Source organism: Stenella coeruleoalba (assembly GCF_951394435.1).
Source record: "Stenella coeruleoalba genome assembly, chromosome: 19".
Taxonomy (NCBI): Eukaryota; Metazoa; Chordata; class Mammalia; order Artiodactyla; family Delphinidae; genus Stenella; species Stenella coeruleoalba.
The window spans coordinates 30,662,238-30,678,879 of NC_137165.1; the positions used below are offsets into that span (position 1 = coordinate 30,662,238).

Genomic DNA, 16,642 nt, shown 5'->3' on the forward strand with positions numbered 1-16,642 from the left:
AATGCAGGACACCCTGGGCAGGAGGAGGGGGCACCTGGGGGCCTGGATCACATGCAAAAATGCTCAGTCTAGTCTAAAGAGAGGCTCCCAATTCTGAAGTTTCATTTCAAACCAGGCAACTCACTGGTTTGAGTCAAACACAGAATTTACTATTTACCATAGAACAATCATATGACAATGATTTTGCAGTTTACCCAGATGTGGGGCTTCCTTAAGGTAAAAGGGGTCACAGTATCAAAGAGGTTCAAAACCTCTCCACCCTCCCCGGAGAGACCAAGGCCTGGAAAGGTTAAAGGCCTCGTGCAAAGTTCCTGCCGGAGGATCAGCAGGTCCCAGCTCTCCCACCAGCTTCCCGCCCCAAGTGGCCAGCAGCTGCCTCTGTGCTGTGAGTACGGGGCGGGGTGGGCTGAGTGTCTATAAACCATGGCGCACTCGCTCCACCCATGGCCTCATGACGCACGAGGCTCCACCACACAGGCCAAGCCCAGGCACGGGTCCCCAGCTGGAGGACCGACTATGGCTCCCCCAACCTGGGAGCTCCAGGCCACTGCAAGTCTTCCTGTGCGGTCCCCACCTTCCCCTTTGACTCCCAAAGAGGGGAAGAGGGTGGAGAGCAAAGAAAAATCCCCAGCCGGCAGGCATCAATTTGCCCAAAGCAAAGGCAACGTAAAGGCTGCGCCTGTTTCCATGGAGACGCGATGGGCGAAGCAAAACAGAGCGATACACAAACCGTCACCCCCTTCTGGGCCAGTGTGACCCATGTTGTCAGGCCAGAGCCCTGACAGGAGGACATCGGAAGGATTACAGGCAATCAGAAGAGCCGCAGACACACCGGAAGCCCTTTCAGTAGGTAGAGAGCGAGGCAGCACCCCCCACCAGCCCCCAGGCCTACAGATTAGCCTGGCCCCCACTCTTGAGAAAGACCCTGAACAAAAAAAACACCAAAGTCCAAAGTGAATCATTATTCACTTTACAAAAGGATTCTTTGCTTGACAAAGGGATTCCTTGAAAGGGCCAGAGCCCAAGGTAGACTGGAGCTTCGCTTTGTTTCATTATTTACTTCTGTGGGCCAGAGGAAGAGGGGGAGAAGGGAGTAACTTGCAGCTGAAAGTTTGTTAGAAAAGATGACAAAATTCCTAAGGGGAAGGCGTAGAGGGGTGGAGACAAGACTGTGCTTCTAAAACATTTGCCGGGAGAGGCCCTCGAGACGAGCCAGGGCAGCTTTCAAACAGGAGGCAAGAGAGCCGAGTGCCTGTGGCCCGTCCCCCGGGAAGGGCACAGCACAGGAGGCGGGCAGCAGAGTTTCCAACAGGTCCCCACGGGGTGGACCCCAGAGCCATCAGGCTGCGAGGAAAAGCAGGGAGCAGTAAGGGGCAGCAGGAAGGCAGGAGGCCAGCAGCAGGCTCAGCAGGTGGCAGGGGTGTCACCCTTTATCAGGTGACATTTATTTATGAAGCATCTCTTTGCATGTGCTTGCCATCCTGGGGAGGGATGCCCTGCCCTTGGAGAGTCTCAACCAGGCCTTCACTCCACTCGGTCTTTTTCATAATTCCTACGAGGAACAAGAAACAAGCGTTGCAACAGCAAGAATATTTCCTGAGTGTGCGAACTAGCCATTGTCTCCTGTACCCCCTCAACCGCCCCGTGAGGGAGACACTATTCTTATTCCCATTTACCCATGTGGAGACAGGCACAGAGAGGTAAGTAACTTGCCCAAGGTCATGCAGCTAGTAAGTAGCAAAGCCAGGATTCAGATGCAAGTCTGCCCAACTTCAAAGCCTGTGAACACTAGGCTAAATGCCTGCCGCATCAGCCCATTTCACAGACAGAGATGCCGAGGAGGAGAGAATGCAAGCGAGTTGCACTGAAGCAGGGGATGGACTCTGAGGACCAGCTCTCCTGACACACCCAAGGCTTGTTTGACTTGTGATACCGCCCCTGGGAAGGCAAGCCAGCTTTCTTGGTGGGGTACGTGGACTGCTCTGTGGCCATTAAGTCACTCACCCGGTCTGGGCCTCTGTTTACCTCTCTGCCATTCATCAGTATAGTGTGAGTCCCCCACTACCTCGCTGAGAGAGAGGAACTCGGAAGAAACGTGGGGCAAGGTCCAGGGCTGTCATCAGGGAGCCCACGGGAGGAACAGGCTCAGTCCCAGCTCCAGAGATTCACAGAGATCCACAGGCTCTGGGTTGAGCAACGTGATGTTCACAGAGCAAAAGCCTAGGCAGCATCTCCAGGAGGCATCTGGTTCAATGGTCTGCCCACCAAGGTACACCTGGGAAACTCGGGGACTTCCTGACATGGTTGGCCTTCAGGGAATCAATTTCCAAAACCTCCACTTCTCCCTGGTGTCCTTCCACATACCAGTGTGCTGGGAACCATCGGAGCCCACCAGCTCTCTTTCGAGGTGGCCCTCCTCAACGCTTCCCCGAAGAAAGGCCCATTCCCCCAGCCACCCAACTTTACTCTGGTGCTTTGCCCTGGTAAAAGCCACCAAACAAGGGGACAACTCAAGAATGCAGCACTCCTGGGAGGAGTCTCCTGAGGATGGACATTGAGAAGGGAGCTGGCCTTATTTTACCAAGACCTTCTCTAGCTTATCTACCCATCTGTTTATTTTAGAATTAGGAAGGAAGGAAGCTGACACAGGGACACCTGTTTAACACATTTATTGGAATAAAAAAATGGAGTCAGAGTTTTTCCAACACAAAGCATGATTTGGCTGACGGTCTAACAACGAGGTCCAGCTTTGCCAGTTAGGAATTACGGCAGACATTTTCCATAACTGTGTGGGCGGAGTTTGCCGTTCTAGGTTTTGACAAAATAAGCCTGGAAATACGCTCTGCTTAAAGTTATGAGAAAAAAATTTTATATGTGAAGTTTTAAATGTGTAAGGAGATACAGTTTTTCAAAATTCTTTTGGCAGGTGTGGGAGCAAAAAAAGTTTGAAGCGTGTGTCTTTACTTCCCTGGAGCCACACTCAGAGGCTGTAGCTTCCACACCACCCACTGGGCCATGAGAGTAATAGGTTCTCAAGAGAAGGCAGCCGCAGTACATATGACAAGCATTCGACCTGGACCCAGGGTGCAAGTTTATTTCTGCTACTTCTTAGCTGTGTGGATCTGGTTAAGTCACCCAAACTCCCTGAGACTCAGCTTCCCCATAAGCAAATGGGAATAATACCATATGAAGCATATTAAAAATCCTGATGTGGGGCTTCCCTGGTGGCGCAGTGGTTAAGAATCCACCTGCCAATGCAGGGGACACGGGTTCGAGCCCTGGTCCGGGAAGATCCCACATGCTGCAGAGCAACTAAGCCCGTGTGCCACACCTACTGAGCCTGCGCCCTACAGCCCGCGAGCCACAACTACTGAAGCCCGCACGCCTAGAGCCCGTGCTCCGCAACAAGAGAAGCCACCGCAATGAGAAGCCCGCGCACCACAACGAAGAGTAGCCCCCGCTCTCCGCAACTAGAGAAAAGCCCGCGCGCAGCAACGAAGACCCAACACAGCCAAAAAAAAAAAAAAAAAAAAAAAAATCCTGATTTGATGATGATAACATTAAATGAATAACAGAGAAGTGCACGGAACGAACAGCACCAAATAGTAGCCAACCAGCAAGTGTTTTCTGTTTGGCTTGGACAACCTGATGGCCTCTATCTCCAGATGGTACTAATAACTGATATTTACTGAGCACTTACTATGTGCCAGGCACTGGACTAGGTGCTTCACAGGCCCCAGTTCATTTCGTCTTCACATCCATCCTATCGGCAAGGTGTCATTCTTATTCCTCGATTTATAAGCACAGAAAGCTTACACACTTGCCCAGCTCAGTCGGCTAGAGGTTAAAGGCCCAGTGGGTCTGTTCAGTTCCAGAGCCCGTGCTCTAAACCCTCCCTATTCAAAGTGCGGCCTCCGACTGGCAGCATCTGCACCGACTGGGACCTTATTAGAAATGCAGGATCCCAGGGCCTATTCCATACCTACTGAATCAGAATCTGCATTCTAGCAATATCTACGGTTGATTCCCATGCACATCCCTGTTGGAGAATCCCTGCTCTAGATCACCAGTCCAGCTGATTTACAACCTGGTTTTATCTTGCTGAAGGCAATATTAGAATGTTTGCTTTCTCCACACGTGCACACACACAGCTGGCAAGTAAAGCAAGCAAGGTGGTTAAGGGTTACAATAATCCATCAGTGACACATGCAAAAGGCGTATTTTTAAAAGTGCTGGGAGGACTCACGTCAAACACTCATCAGTGGTTACCTCTGAGGAGTGGTATGGGATGGGGAGAAGGGGTGGTGGAAGGGGGGGCCATTTGTTTTATTTGTTTATATTTCTCGTTTTTAATATTTATTTATTTATTTGGCGGCACCGGGTCTTAGTTGTGGCATGCAGGGTCTTTAGTTACGGCATGCGGACTCTTAGTTGCAGCATGTGGGATCTAGCTCCCTGACCAGGGATCGATCCCGGGCCCCCCGCCTTGGGAGCATGGAGTCTTAGCCTCTGGACCACCAGGGAAGTCTCAGGCCATTTGTATTATTTGAAATTTTTAATAAAAAGAATGGAGTTGTTTATTGGTTACACAATTTTTCATAAAAAGCATGACAGTTCCCCGGAAGGCCAGGAAGGGGGTCCCTAGGGAAGTGTTGGTAGAAGAAAAGGGTTGCTGGGCTTGTAGTCATAAGACCTGGATTCAAGGCCAGGCTCTGCCCCTAATTTGCCTTGGGACAGCAGGGCTCTCACTTGGCATCTGTGGGCCTGTGTTTCCCCCACTATAAAGGGGGGTCGCCCCACGTACCCTTCCAAGCCCCACAGCATGGGTGCAGGGACCAACCGCGCAGCGAAATGCACAAGAGGCCTGTGTGAAGGGCAGGGTGCTGTGTTTCTTGAAAGGAAAAGCGACGAAAGAAAGCAGTGAAACATTCCCCCTCACTCATTCCATTCCCCAAACACAGGCAGTCCATGACTTTATAAGGAAGACACACACAGCAACCTGGATTTAGAGTCCGTGGGAGCCCCAGGCTGATTTTCAAATCCTTATTCGAACTTAAAAGTTAGGTTTGGACGTGGTTCAAAACACAGAGAGAAAGGGCTTTCTCAGCATCTTGCCCATTCTCTTTGCTCCTCGCCGGGTTTCTCTGCAGGCTCAGGACTCGGGGATGCCGTGTTGGGGCACAGATGCTCCCCTCTGCTGTGCTTTCCATGTCTCCCCACACATGGCCCCAGCCCCGGCGCTGCCTCCCAGCTGCTCTGAGGGTCCACAGTTCGGCTCCCTCTGGCCGATGCCTTAGTTTCCCCACTTTTATCTTAGAACCGGAAGGAGCAGCAAGTCCTCCCCTAGCTTGTCTCGGGGGAGGGGTGGAGTCTGGGTCCACAGGGATAAAGGCACTCGCTCCAACCCACAAAGCTAGCTTAAAATAAATAGAGCTGGGTCGGGTTCTCTATGACCTTTGGAAATACCTCCTTTTCCTTAAGATTTTTCCATCATTCCTTTGCAACTTGTCCCCTCATTCTGAGAGATGCACAAATCTGAAGACTAAAAGCTGCTGTGCTTTTCCTCAAACCGAATGATCCTAAAACCACACAGTCTGAAGGTATCATTGAAACTGAGCCAGAAAAGAATCCCGTCAGATTTTCCAGTGAGAACCAGGCCCTTCGAAACCATCATGAGCTTCAGCTACAGTGAAGTAATGGCGAAAGAAGCCTCCACGCAGGCAGTTCCAGCCCCAATGTACTTACGTGGCCTTAGGCACCTAACGTCACCTCTCCGAGCCTCAGTTTTCTCATATGCGAGACAGTGAGAGAACCGGCACCTTTCGGGTTTAAAAAGAAGATTCTAGATAAGAATAAAGCCTTTCGTGCAGAGTAGGAGCTCAGTAAATAGCAACTATTACCATCATGATCATCTCACTCAGGACCATCCAACCCAAAGGACAGGGGTCTGTCTAAATCAGTTCTCCACTCTTGTCACACATTAGAATCAACTAAGGAAAGTTTTTTCCTTTTAAAAAAATACCAGTGCCCAGACCTTATCCCCAGTGACTCTGATTCAGTCGTGTGGATTAGGCCTGAGGGAATCAGTACATTTGTTACAGCTCTCCAGGTGATTCTAATGTGCACCTGTGATTGAGAACTGTGCTCTGAATCCTTGCTTCTCAACCTTGAACGTGCACACGAATCTCCTAGGGGCCTTGCTAAAATGCAAGTTCTGACTCAGCAGGGTTAGCGTGAGGCCTGAGAGTCTGCATTTTCAACTAGCCCCCAGGTGACGCCAGTGCTACTGCTTCATGGCCTCAGGAAGAACGGCACCCAAAACTCAAGGTCTTGGGCAGATGGCTGGCAAGTTTATAAGATTCTTCTCTGGAAGTCTCAAAGGCTGGCTCTGTCTAGCCAGGCTAGAGCTCACTGCCTCCTGGAAGTAGACAGCCAACTATATGCCCTCAGACTGGGGCACAAGGACCCAGAACCAGAGCTTGTCCTCAGATGACTCTCTCTTCGGCTTCATGTTGTTGTTTTTTGGCGGTGGTGGGTGAGGCAGGGAGGGGTGGTCTTAGCAAGAGCCTGCAGACACGCGTGGCCACAAAGGCACACTAGCAAGTTAATCATGACACCGCACCCTGCATTCCTGTGGAGTTGCCTTCTCAACACCGTCGAAGACAAAAGCCAGAAGGAAAGGGTCCTAGTTACTTTCGCTCAGATCGGCGGGGTGTAGGAGGGCATGGCCTGACCTGGCACCATGGCCCATCCAGAAGGAGCTGAAAACAACTGCGCCTCTGGTCCGCCTGCCTCCTCTGATCAGCCAAGCAGGAAAGCTTCCTGCCTGGAGCTGGCTAGGTAAGTGCACAGTTGAAGGGACTCCAGGGAAACATGAGGTGGGAAGGGGCTGGACGGGCAAGTCCCTCCGGCTTTGAGGGTGGTGCATTTTGTGACCCTAAACAACATCAACAACCCAACACTGACGGGGCACCTATTACGTGCCAGAGAATTTTACAGAAATACTCTAATTGGATCCTCACGTCAACTTCGCAAGTCAGGCATCACTGCTTTCATTGTACAGGTGAGAAGACTGAGGCTCAGTGAATAAGTAATGGAACCTACAGAGGACAGAGTCAGGATCGGAAGCCAAGCTCAAAACTTAAAATCTCTCGATGCCTCAACTTATCCGTTCACAAGAAAGGGAAAAGCGTATAAATGAACAGAACTGAAAGTGGCTTCGTTATTAACCATTATCCTCATCAGAAGTGTAGTTAAGAGATACTGGGAGAAACGGTTGGTGTCTGTCCTGACGTTCAGGTGGCTAAGCCCAGACCCCTGCAGTCCCCAGGCCCTTGAGGGGAGGGTGAAATGCACCTGACGACTCCAGGGTGAGTACAGGAGACTTCAGGGGAAGGCCCGGCTGTGGGATACAGCTAGGGTCCAAAAACCCAACAGCTCAAGGAAGGAGACGGAGCTGAGTCACAGCTGCATGTTCCCAGCACCCGGGCCACCATGCCAGGCCCAAGGCTGGAAATGTGCCCATGGGCCCTGAGGGCCAACCTGAACCTGTGCCCCATCGCCTCACCCCTGCATAAGTCATGGAGGCTTCCTGAAACAGCCGGGGGCCATTCAAGGACTACAGCACCAAGGGCCAAAGAGGCCATGCTGGGAGCCTCTGTCCCATTGGCCCCAGGCCCCTCCTCCCAGCACCCTTGCAGCTCTGGATTAATATTACACCCATACAACCCCGACAGTGGCTCCTGACCATCCAGCTCCGTGAAGGTCTGAGGCTTAACATACAGACAAGCTGGAGATGGAGGGGAACAACAGGGGATGCACAAGGAGGCAACAGCGTGGCCACTGAAAATGTTTTAGAACCACACCATTTCATTAAGAATGCTCATTCTACAGTGTTACATGAAAAAGCTACATGCAGAAGTATGTCATCAGTAAGATAACAACTGACTGTTTAAGAATCTATGCACATTAAGATGAAGAACAGGGCTTCCCTGGTGGCGCAGTGGTTGAGAGTCCGCCTGCCGATGCAGGGGACACGGGTTCGTGCCCCGGTCCGGGAAGATCCCACATGCCGTGGAGCGGCTGGGCCCGTGAGCCATGGCCGCTGAGCCTGCGCGTCCGGAGCCTGTGCTCCGCAACGGGAGAGGCCACAGCAGTGAGAGGCCCGCGTACCGCAAAAAAAAAAAAAAAAGATGAAGAACAGAGGGAGACACAATCAAATGTTATTGGTGGCACCATTTAAGTGATCAGAATGATCACTTTTTTTGGAAATTAAGCATTTTCCAGTTTTTCTGGAATGTAATGTAGAAGGTAAACTACACAGGGGTCAAAGGAGCACATTCTTTTTTTTTTTTTTTGATTGAAGGACAGTTGATTTACAAGAGGAGCACATTCTGCCTAAAGTCCGTGTGTCTGAGGAGTCAGGATGAAGACTTGCAGAGAGGGCACAGCCCAGGCGAGACAGTTCACAGCAATGAGATGGAACAGGCACATCTGCAGTCCAAGGCCACGGGGCTATGGTGCTCAGACCTGGGCCAGCGGGCCAGTGGGGGACCCTTCCCAAGGGGCTGGAATTCTCCAGGGAATATAACAAAAAGCCCCTTAATCCTTAAAGTGCTCTAAAGGACTCTATTGAAAGGCACCTACTGAAAGAGTGCAGTCAGGTGCTCTGCCCCACGCTGGGGGCAGCAGACAGCTGCCACTGCAGGCTCCAGCGTCCCTCGAGACTCCCGGCCGAGGAGGATTCCTGCCTGTGCTGCAAAGCCCCACCAGCACAAGGACAGAAGAGAGCTGAGCTTCACCATATGGGGCTCAGGAGCCTCCTGGGAATGCCGGCGGGAGGGGGAATGGCAGGTCCCTAAGCCCTGTGCAAATGTGAAGGAGGGAAGAGGTTTAAAGTGAAGGAACAGCACCAGCTGTCGCCAAAACAACACTAATTACAGGGGCTGTGCCGCCTGCACCAGGCCGGGCTCTGCAAGCAAAGATCCTCCCAGGGGCCCGGCAGTCACCCAGCCGCCTGTGCTTTGCTGCCTTGTGGATGGGCTGCAGGCCTGTCACCCAACTGGGCAGGGAAGCCCAGGCCCAGAAAGCAGCTTCCACAGGTCCTGCTTACTGAGACGTCCCCATCACAGGGTCAGTTGCCTGGGCTGCGGGCCAGGGCCAGGAGACACTGGAATGTGGACAGGACTAGAGAAGCTCCTTCTCTGGAGTTTTGTTTTTTTTTTTTAAGTTTTGGCTGCATTGGGTCTTCGTTGCTGCTCGCGGGCTTTCTCTAGTTGCAGCAAGCAGGGGTTACTCTTCATTGCAGTGGGCGGGCTTCTCATTGCGGTGGCTCCTCTTGTTGCAGAGCACGGGCTCTAGGCGTGCAGGCTTCAGTAGTTGTGGCTCGCGGGCTCAGTAGTTGTGGCTCACGGGCTCTAGAGTGCAGGCTCAGTAGTTGTGCCTCGCGGGCTCTAGAGTGCAGGCTCAGTAGTTGTGGAACGCGGGCTTAGCTGCTCCGTGGCATGTGGGATCTTCCCAGACCAGGGCTCGAACCCATGTCCCCTGTGTTGGCAGGAGGATTCTTAACCACTGCACCACCAGGGAAGCCCTCTGGAGCTTTTAAAGACCTAAGTATCTGGAATAGCAACAGTAAAATAGGAAAAAATTGATGTCCTTGTCCCTTGAAGCTGGGGAAGGGGCAGAGTCAAGTGGAGAGACCAGAAATGCCAGTTCTCAGGGGCTCCTCACTCGCAGCTCACAGCTCATCACGGCAAGGAGCTCAAGTTCACCATCACTGACGGGGCGTGGGGGCGGGGGGTGGGCCCTGGACGTCCTCCTGCCCAAGGCATTTCTGCTGAGACCCTGGGGTGGACTGAAAAAGGCCCACACTCAGGAAGCCAAGGAGGTAGGAAGCGCCCGGGTCCAGACCCAGGTTTTGTCCCTGTTCTGTGGCTTCCTAGCCATGGGGCTGGTGCCAAGCTGCTTCACTCCCCTAAATTAGGTGTAAGCGGTACCCATCCTCGCTACTGCATCAAAATGTGTGCGGATCCACGAGAAATGCATGCGATGGTATTTCTAAGACTATCAAATGCTAAACAAATGGAAGGTGGCATTATGACTAGCGGGGCATCATTATAAAGCGGGGGCATTTTGCTTCTCTCTCATGACAACATGCAAATTAGAAGCAAAAACAGACACATGCTTTGTTTTTCAAGCCCTTCACCCACACACTCTAAAACAGGACTGGATGGGGCAGCCTCAGGAACATAGGATGGGGCTCCTGAACCGGAGGGGAAAGGGAAAGGGAGAAAGGAGTAAACAAAACCAGCGAGACTAGGGAAGAAGTAAGAAGGTTAGAACCCAGATTCTGGCCTCCTGGGAACGAGCCCCGCGTCCCTGGGAAAGAGGCCGAGATGAAAGAGAGGCGCAGCTGGGGGAAAACAGGCCGTGAGAACAGGATGCGATTGTTCACCAGGACAGGCTGAGCAGCCACCCCGGCTTTGTGCGTTGATGTAATTAAGGCCCAGTAGGTGGGGGCCGAGGTTTGGAATCCTTTAGCTCCTCGCTATTCTCCCGGGACAGCTGAGCCCGAACTTGGGGCTGGAACTGGGGGTGGCTCAGCTAAAAGGGGGCAGCGGCCCAGGCGGCCAGAGGCGAAGCCCTCATTCCTGCCTGAGAGGCACTTCCTTCTCCCCAGTACTTTCCCCGGGAGTTCCCTGAAGGCCGGCCTCTGCCCTGACCCCAGTTAACACTCCCACTAATTGCTGGGGCTGCGAGAGCCCAAAAGCCCAGGGAGCAAAAGAGCCTGAGTTAATTAAGGAGAGAAAAAAAGTCTGCTTCTCTGTTCTTCCTTCCCCTCCTCCCTGCTCCTCTGGGTCGGGCGTCTAGTTTCAGGGAAGCTCCAGAGGCAGGGATCTTCAGCCTGGAGCCAAAACCAACAATGGCACATGGAAATTACTGAACGGGAGCAGCTGGGCCGCGAGGGCTTCTAGAAGCCTTGCTCCAAAGCTGTCCAACTTTCCAAATTTCCCAGAGGTATGTCAGGGGGCCACTCCACACCCATCCAAAGGAAAGCCTCATGGTCTCAGTCCAAATACTGTTTGCTCTCAAATCAGCACAGCACAAGTTCTTGCTACCAAGGTGGGATTCCTCCAGAGGGCAATGGGCATTCTGTAAGCTAAACAGTAATAATGCAACATAGGCATTTGACAGATATTACCTCATCTAATTTCACAACTACCCTGTGAGGTAAGTACTATCCTTGTCCCGACTTCATAGATGGGGAAACTGAGGCTTAGAGGAGATAATTAATGTACCCAAGTTCAACAAGCCAGCAAGCAGCAGAGGAACGATTCAGACCCCTGCACTCTGACTCCACAACCTGCCACTTGGATATTCTAGTACACTAGTAACAAGCCTTGTGGAGCTTCTTAGCCAAGGGTCCTTGAGGTTTCGATGAGGTCCAGGGATCTCCCCCCAACGACATCAAATGCACAATTGAATGTGTTTGGGTGTGCATACACTCTTCAGGGTGAAGGAGGGTGTCGAAGTTCTCTTTAGATTATCAGAGGGGTCTGGAACCCAAAAAGAGGTTAACAAACATGGACCAGTGAGGTGACACCCCAATCCATGCCTGCTAAGTTGACTCCAGAACACAGATCTTCTAACTTGAGTCCTCTACTCTTTCACTTCATCTCCTCGTTCTGATGAAACATCCAAGCGGGAAGCTGAATTTCTCCGCAAAGAGATGATGCACTGGCCGTTTAGAATTAGGCAACTTAGCACTGAAAATCCACCACCCGGCGGGTGAAAGGGATTTCCTATCCACTGCTTCTTACTTCTTTCCACCGCTGCAAAACAAGTTCCAACATTGTCCCAATCCTGATCCTTGGTTTTGCTTGGATTCACACAGAGGAAAATACATTACCTGCAGCCCTAAACTATCAGAAATTCACAGGGGGAAGAAAGTTTCTGTTCCAAACGAATTTTCTACACTTTTAAAGACAGCTGTCTATCTAAAAGCAATGGTATTCCCTTAACTGCAGCCACTGTCCTCATTTTCAGATGCTCCAAGACAGCAAACAGTAACAGTGCTGCTGCTGCCCACAACTGACAGCCAGTATTATCGAGCACGCATTCTGCGCTCCACCCACGCTGACCTCATTTAACCCTAACTCCAACCCTAGGAGGCAGAGGCGTTATTATCTCTGACTTACAGATGACAATATTAAGACTCAGAGAGGCTAAACAGCTGCCCAAGAACACACAGCAAGTTAAGTGACAGAACCAGGGTTCAAACCCAAGTCTATTTGACCCCAAGATGGGGCCCTAGACCAGGGCCACTTAAAGCAGGTCTGCAGACCATTCAGAAACTGTTAGTCGTGGATCCTTGGCAAGATAAGCACAGGAAAAGAGAGTAAGTAAGGATTTAGAGACGTTTCTAGCAATTTGATATTGCTACCACATTCAAGCATGCGACGGGAGACTTGCCTCTTTGAATAGGGAAAGCATATAGACCAGTTAAGACTTGTGCAGAGGGTCATGCTTGTCGGGCCACACATCCGTCCCCAGAAGAATGAAATAAACCACCCGTCCTTTACCTCAGAGTTTGAGAAGCACTGCCCTAAAGCGCTCTGCAAGGACGGGCACCTACGCCCCTCAAGTGAGGCCACCCCCGCAGTTGCCCCCCTCAGCGAGCAGTCTTCTAGCAAGGCACTCCTCAGGCTTTTACGTGCCCACAAACCACCTGGGCCTCTTGTTAAAATGCAGACTGACTTGGGCAGCCCGAGGTGGGGCCCAAGACTCTCCATTTCTCACCAGGTGGCGTGGGTGCTGCTGGTCTGGGGACCCGACTTGAGGAACAAGTTTCTAACGGCACATCACACAGGGGCAGATAAGGCTGGTTCCAGAAACTCCACTGGACAAAGCCAGCCAGAGCCCAGCAAAGGGCCCGAGAACAGGCTCGCCCCCCGGCACTGGCTGTGAGGGGGCAGAAGGCCCTGCATGGGACCGGGTTCCTATCACAGGCAGCCCTAGCAACACACCTTTCCCACCCCAACCTGAGCCTGGGACACCAGGGGCCCTTTTTTCCTGAGTTGCAGAAAAACTGCCTTAAGGGCAGAGAAGAGCGGCTCTGAGGCATTTGCTACCTATAACCAGACCCGAGAAGAGAAGGTATTCTGATTAAACTGTGCCTCCTGCCTCAGCTCTGCTCATGCCACCCTGCAGCTGGATCTCAGCCAGTGATGCCCAGGGAGGACCACCACACACGTGTGTTTGGGTCATCCCAGGAGGGCAGAAATGGCTCCTCAGTGGCCACTCCTGTGGCCAGAAAGGGCCACGAGCAGGGGAACTCCAAGGGGAAATGGTTCCCACTTCCTTCAGGTTACCTGTCTTATTCCCTGGAAGTTCTTGACCGTAGAGACTTTCCTCCTTATTACCAGTCTGTCTCTCCTAATTTAACTTATGGCCCAAGGACTGAAGGACTATGTACTTATTAAAGGGGCAATTCACAGTAAAGGGCTCAGATCTCCCACTCATTCAGGGGTTCACTGTTTCATTCAAAACTATTTATGGGGTAACTGCCATGTGTCAGGTACCATGATGGACTCGAAAGACGAGGGACACTTCCTCACTCTTCTCTAAGAAGTAGGGAATAAATGACCGAAGGGGCCATGAAGCCAAGCCATTAACTAAGGCGAGGGGCACTGCATCTTCCTGGAGCCAGCGGGAAGGCGAGCTTCTGCACAGTAGCTTTCATATATGCATGGACTTAGGGAAAGTCAGTCCGAGGGTGGGGCTGGGCACTTGAGGCCGATGGTACCTGACAGGGGCTCCTTGACTTGACTCACAACAGGGCGCAGAAAGGCCTGAGGGTTACTGACACACACAGCAAACACAGAGGGGCTTGACGTCCAAACCAAAAGTGTCTGGACAAGACACAGACACAACTCTGGGGAAAATCAGGCTGAAAAACCAACTCCGGATCTCAGCTGACTCTCATGAAACCACGAGGCTCTTTCTTCTTTGCGAAAGCAAACCACATTCTCCTACCTCCAAACCCTGCCATGTGCTATTTCCCTACAAGATGCTCTCACCAATGTCAGTAGCACTACCACCCCTAATTGTGATAGCCAAAAATGTCCCCAGACACTGCCAATGTCTCCCAGGGGACAAAATCATCCCCATTTGCAAACACTGCACTGGAGGGATGGCCGGAAACCCTGGCTGTGCATGAGAAACACCTGGGGAGCTTCTAAAACTCACCCATGCCTGGGTCCCACCCCACACACATTCTGATTCTGGTCTAAGATTCTATACGTAAACAAGAATGTCTGTCACTTTACAGGCCCTTAATGTTGCTTTAATGTGCTGGTTGACTCATCCATTAGACTGACTCTCTCCAGAAGCATGAACTACATCTCTTATTTCCCTCTCTCCACAAAGCTCCAGACAGTGCTCCACGCAGTGCCTATTTTATGCTAATCAGAAGAGTCTGGAAAGTTCTTGAGCCCTCTCCACCCCCACTTCAAATGAAGAAGCCACTTCAAATGGCACCATCTCCCCCAGATGCAACAGTAGATGACAAGAAGAATCTACAGCCTCCAAACCTCAAAAGCAGGAGGGGACAGAGGAGATGGGGGCCGATGAGAATGCAGCCACCTGACCTGGGTCTCAGTGTCCAACCTCTGAATGAGTCCCCCTTCATGCTCTCCTGTGGGTGTGAGGACCATTTGCTAAATGGCCAAGACACCCACCTATGTATACTCAAGTTTATTGACCCCCCACTTTTCTTGACCAGAATGGGGGCAGCAGCAGCAGTAGAAACTCCAGTCTACCTGATTGAACGCTGTTTTCCTCAGGCTGATGGTGACCTGAAAATACATGCAGGCCCAGAATCAGCTCCTTTCTGAGCTGGAAAGGTTAGGATCTTTCCCAACACCTCGCTCAAGGATCCCCAGGGGGATCTGGAGAGCTGATTGACAGAGGCCTGGCCAGTGTTAACAGTTAACTGATGTAGTCAAGTTCATGTCCTGCCTCCCCATCTCCCCACACCTGAGGCTGCCCCTGCTGGCCACCCCTTCGGACAAGGCCAAAGAGGGATGGAGTGTCAAGGGAGAAGATCTGGCTATTAACCCCTAGCCGCCCTAAGTGGAAATGCATTCATCATTCACACATTCGTTAACAAATGTACAGAGACTACCTTAAAAGTGATACACGTGCTTAGAGAGCAGACATGCCATTCTTCCCAATTTTTATACTTGAGTTAAAGACAAAATGAAGGGAGGGAAATCCAGCAGCCAAGCTCCCCCAAAGACAGCAAAGGCTATTCAAGCTCCCAAGATCAGCTTTCTCACTAAATTTCACTGGCTAATACATAAGAATGTAAATTGCCATTTGGTTACATTACACTGAACGAGTGACTTAGTATTTTCTCTGATATTTTCTCATTTGCTATTCATTGCCCAAAGGATGCGTGAGTCTTAAAGATCTGCTTCAGGTGGCCCTGGCTAGCTTGCTAAAATCCGTCTAGGGCAGGCGTCCGCAACCCCTGGGCCGCGGATCGGTAGCCATCCGCGCGGCCAGTTAGGCACCAGACGGCACAGCAGGAGGTGAGCTGCGGGCGAGTGAGCGGCGGGCGAGACAGCCGAGCTTCATCTGCGCCTCCCCATCGCACGCACAACCGCCTGAACCGTGCCCCAAACCCCCCAACCCTCTGTGGAAAAACTGCCTTCCGCGAAACCGGTCCCTGGTGCCAAAAAGGTTGGGGACCGCTGGTCTAGGACACCGAGGCCTTCCATTCTTGGAGGCCAGCAGGATAGGGATTTTTTTTTTTTCCAAGCTTCCTTCCCTCCCCTCAGTTACACACAGACACACACACCCTGTTGCCTGGAGACTGAACACATTCCTCATGCTTACGTTTCTTTTCATTCTCCAGAAGCAGGATCTGTGGAAACTGGGGCCTCCAGGAAACAAGCCTGGGGCGGGGGAGGAGGGGACCCAGAGTGACACTTCCTCACCAACAGGCCACCCCCTCCCCGCTGCCCCCCTTTCCTCCCCGGGTCTGAAAAGCCCGCTGGCTGCAACTGAAGGGCTCCCACAGGGAACAAGGCCCCCTTTGAAAGTCCGTGTTGACCGCAGCCCGGCCGGGGTTGCCATGGCCACGGTCCTCCCGGCAGCCCGGAGCCGGCGCAGCGCCGGGACACCCGTCCTGACCCCCTCCCCGGGGCCCCGCGGGCCCCCGACACCCCTCTCCTGCACCCCGCAGCTGCTGGAAGCGCCGATTTCCCTCAAATCAGAAAACATCCTCCTAAAGGGGACGAAAGGGGATTAAGGCTCCCCCCGGAGCAGGCCGGAGGCGCCTCCCTCCGGGCCCTGCCTCCCCGCCCGGCCGTCCGCTCACGGGGACAAGGACCCGCACGACCTCTTTCTGTCATTCATTCTCGCAGTGCCCAGGGCCCAGCGGCCAGGGAGGTCGGGAGGGGCCGGCTTGGGCTCGGCCTCGGCCTGAAGCCGCGGGCCGCCGGGACCCCGGGCCTGACGGCGGCAGCCGGGCAGCTCCAGCCTCGCCAGGCCCACGTTCCTCCCGGTCCCTCCCCCCGCCCCACCCCCGCCCCCCGCCCCGCTCCGAGAAGCCAGAGGGAGCTGGGCCTCTGAATAA

General features: G+C 52.6%; 1 protein-coding gene across 3 annotated transcripts in view; it reads right to left on the reverse strand.

Annotated features, from left to right (window-relative positions):
• CUEDC1 (CUE domain containing 1) overlaps positions 1-16,642 on the reverse strand; it is a 76,344-nt gene that overhangs the window by 45,654 nt on the left and 14,048 nt on the right. The window contains exons 1-2 of one of the 3 annotated variants that reach the window (XM_079904948.1): positions 15,901-15,911; positions 5,746-5,819 (exon numbers count right to left, since the gene is read on the reverse strand). The exons of 1 other annotated variant lie outside the window; for it this stretch is intronic. The gene's annotated coding sequence lies outside the window, so the exon portion shown is untranslated. Of the gene's footprint in view, positions 1-5,745; positions 5,820-15,900; positions 15,912-16,642 lie in introns of those variants that run through there. One more of the 3 variants, XM_079904947.1, reaches the window with a different exon arrangement.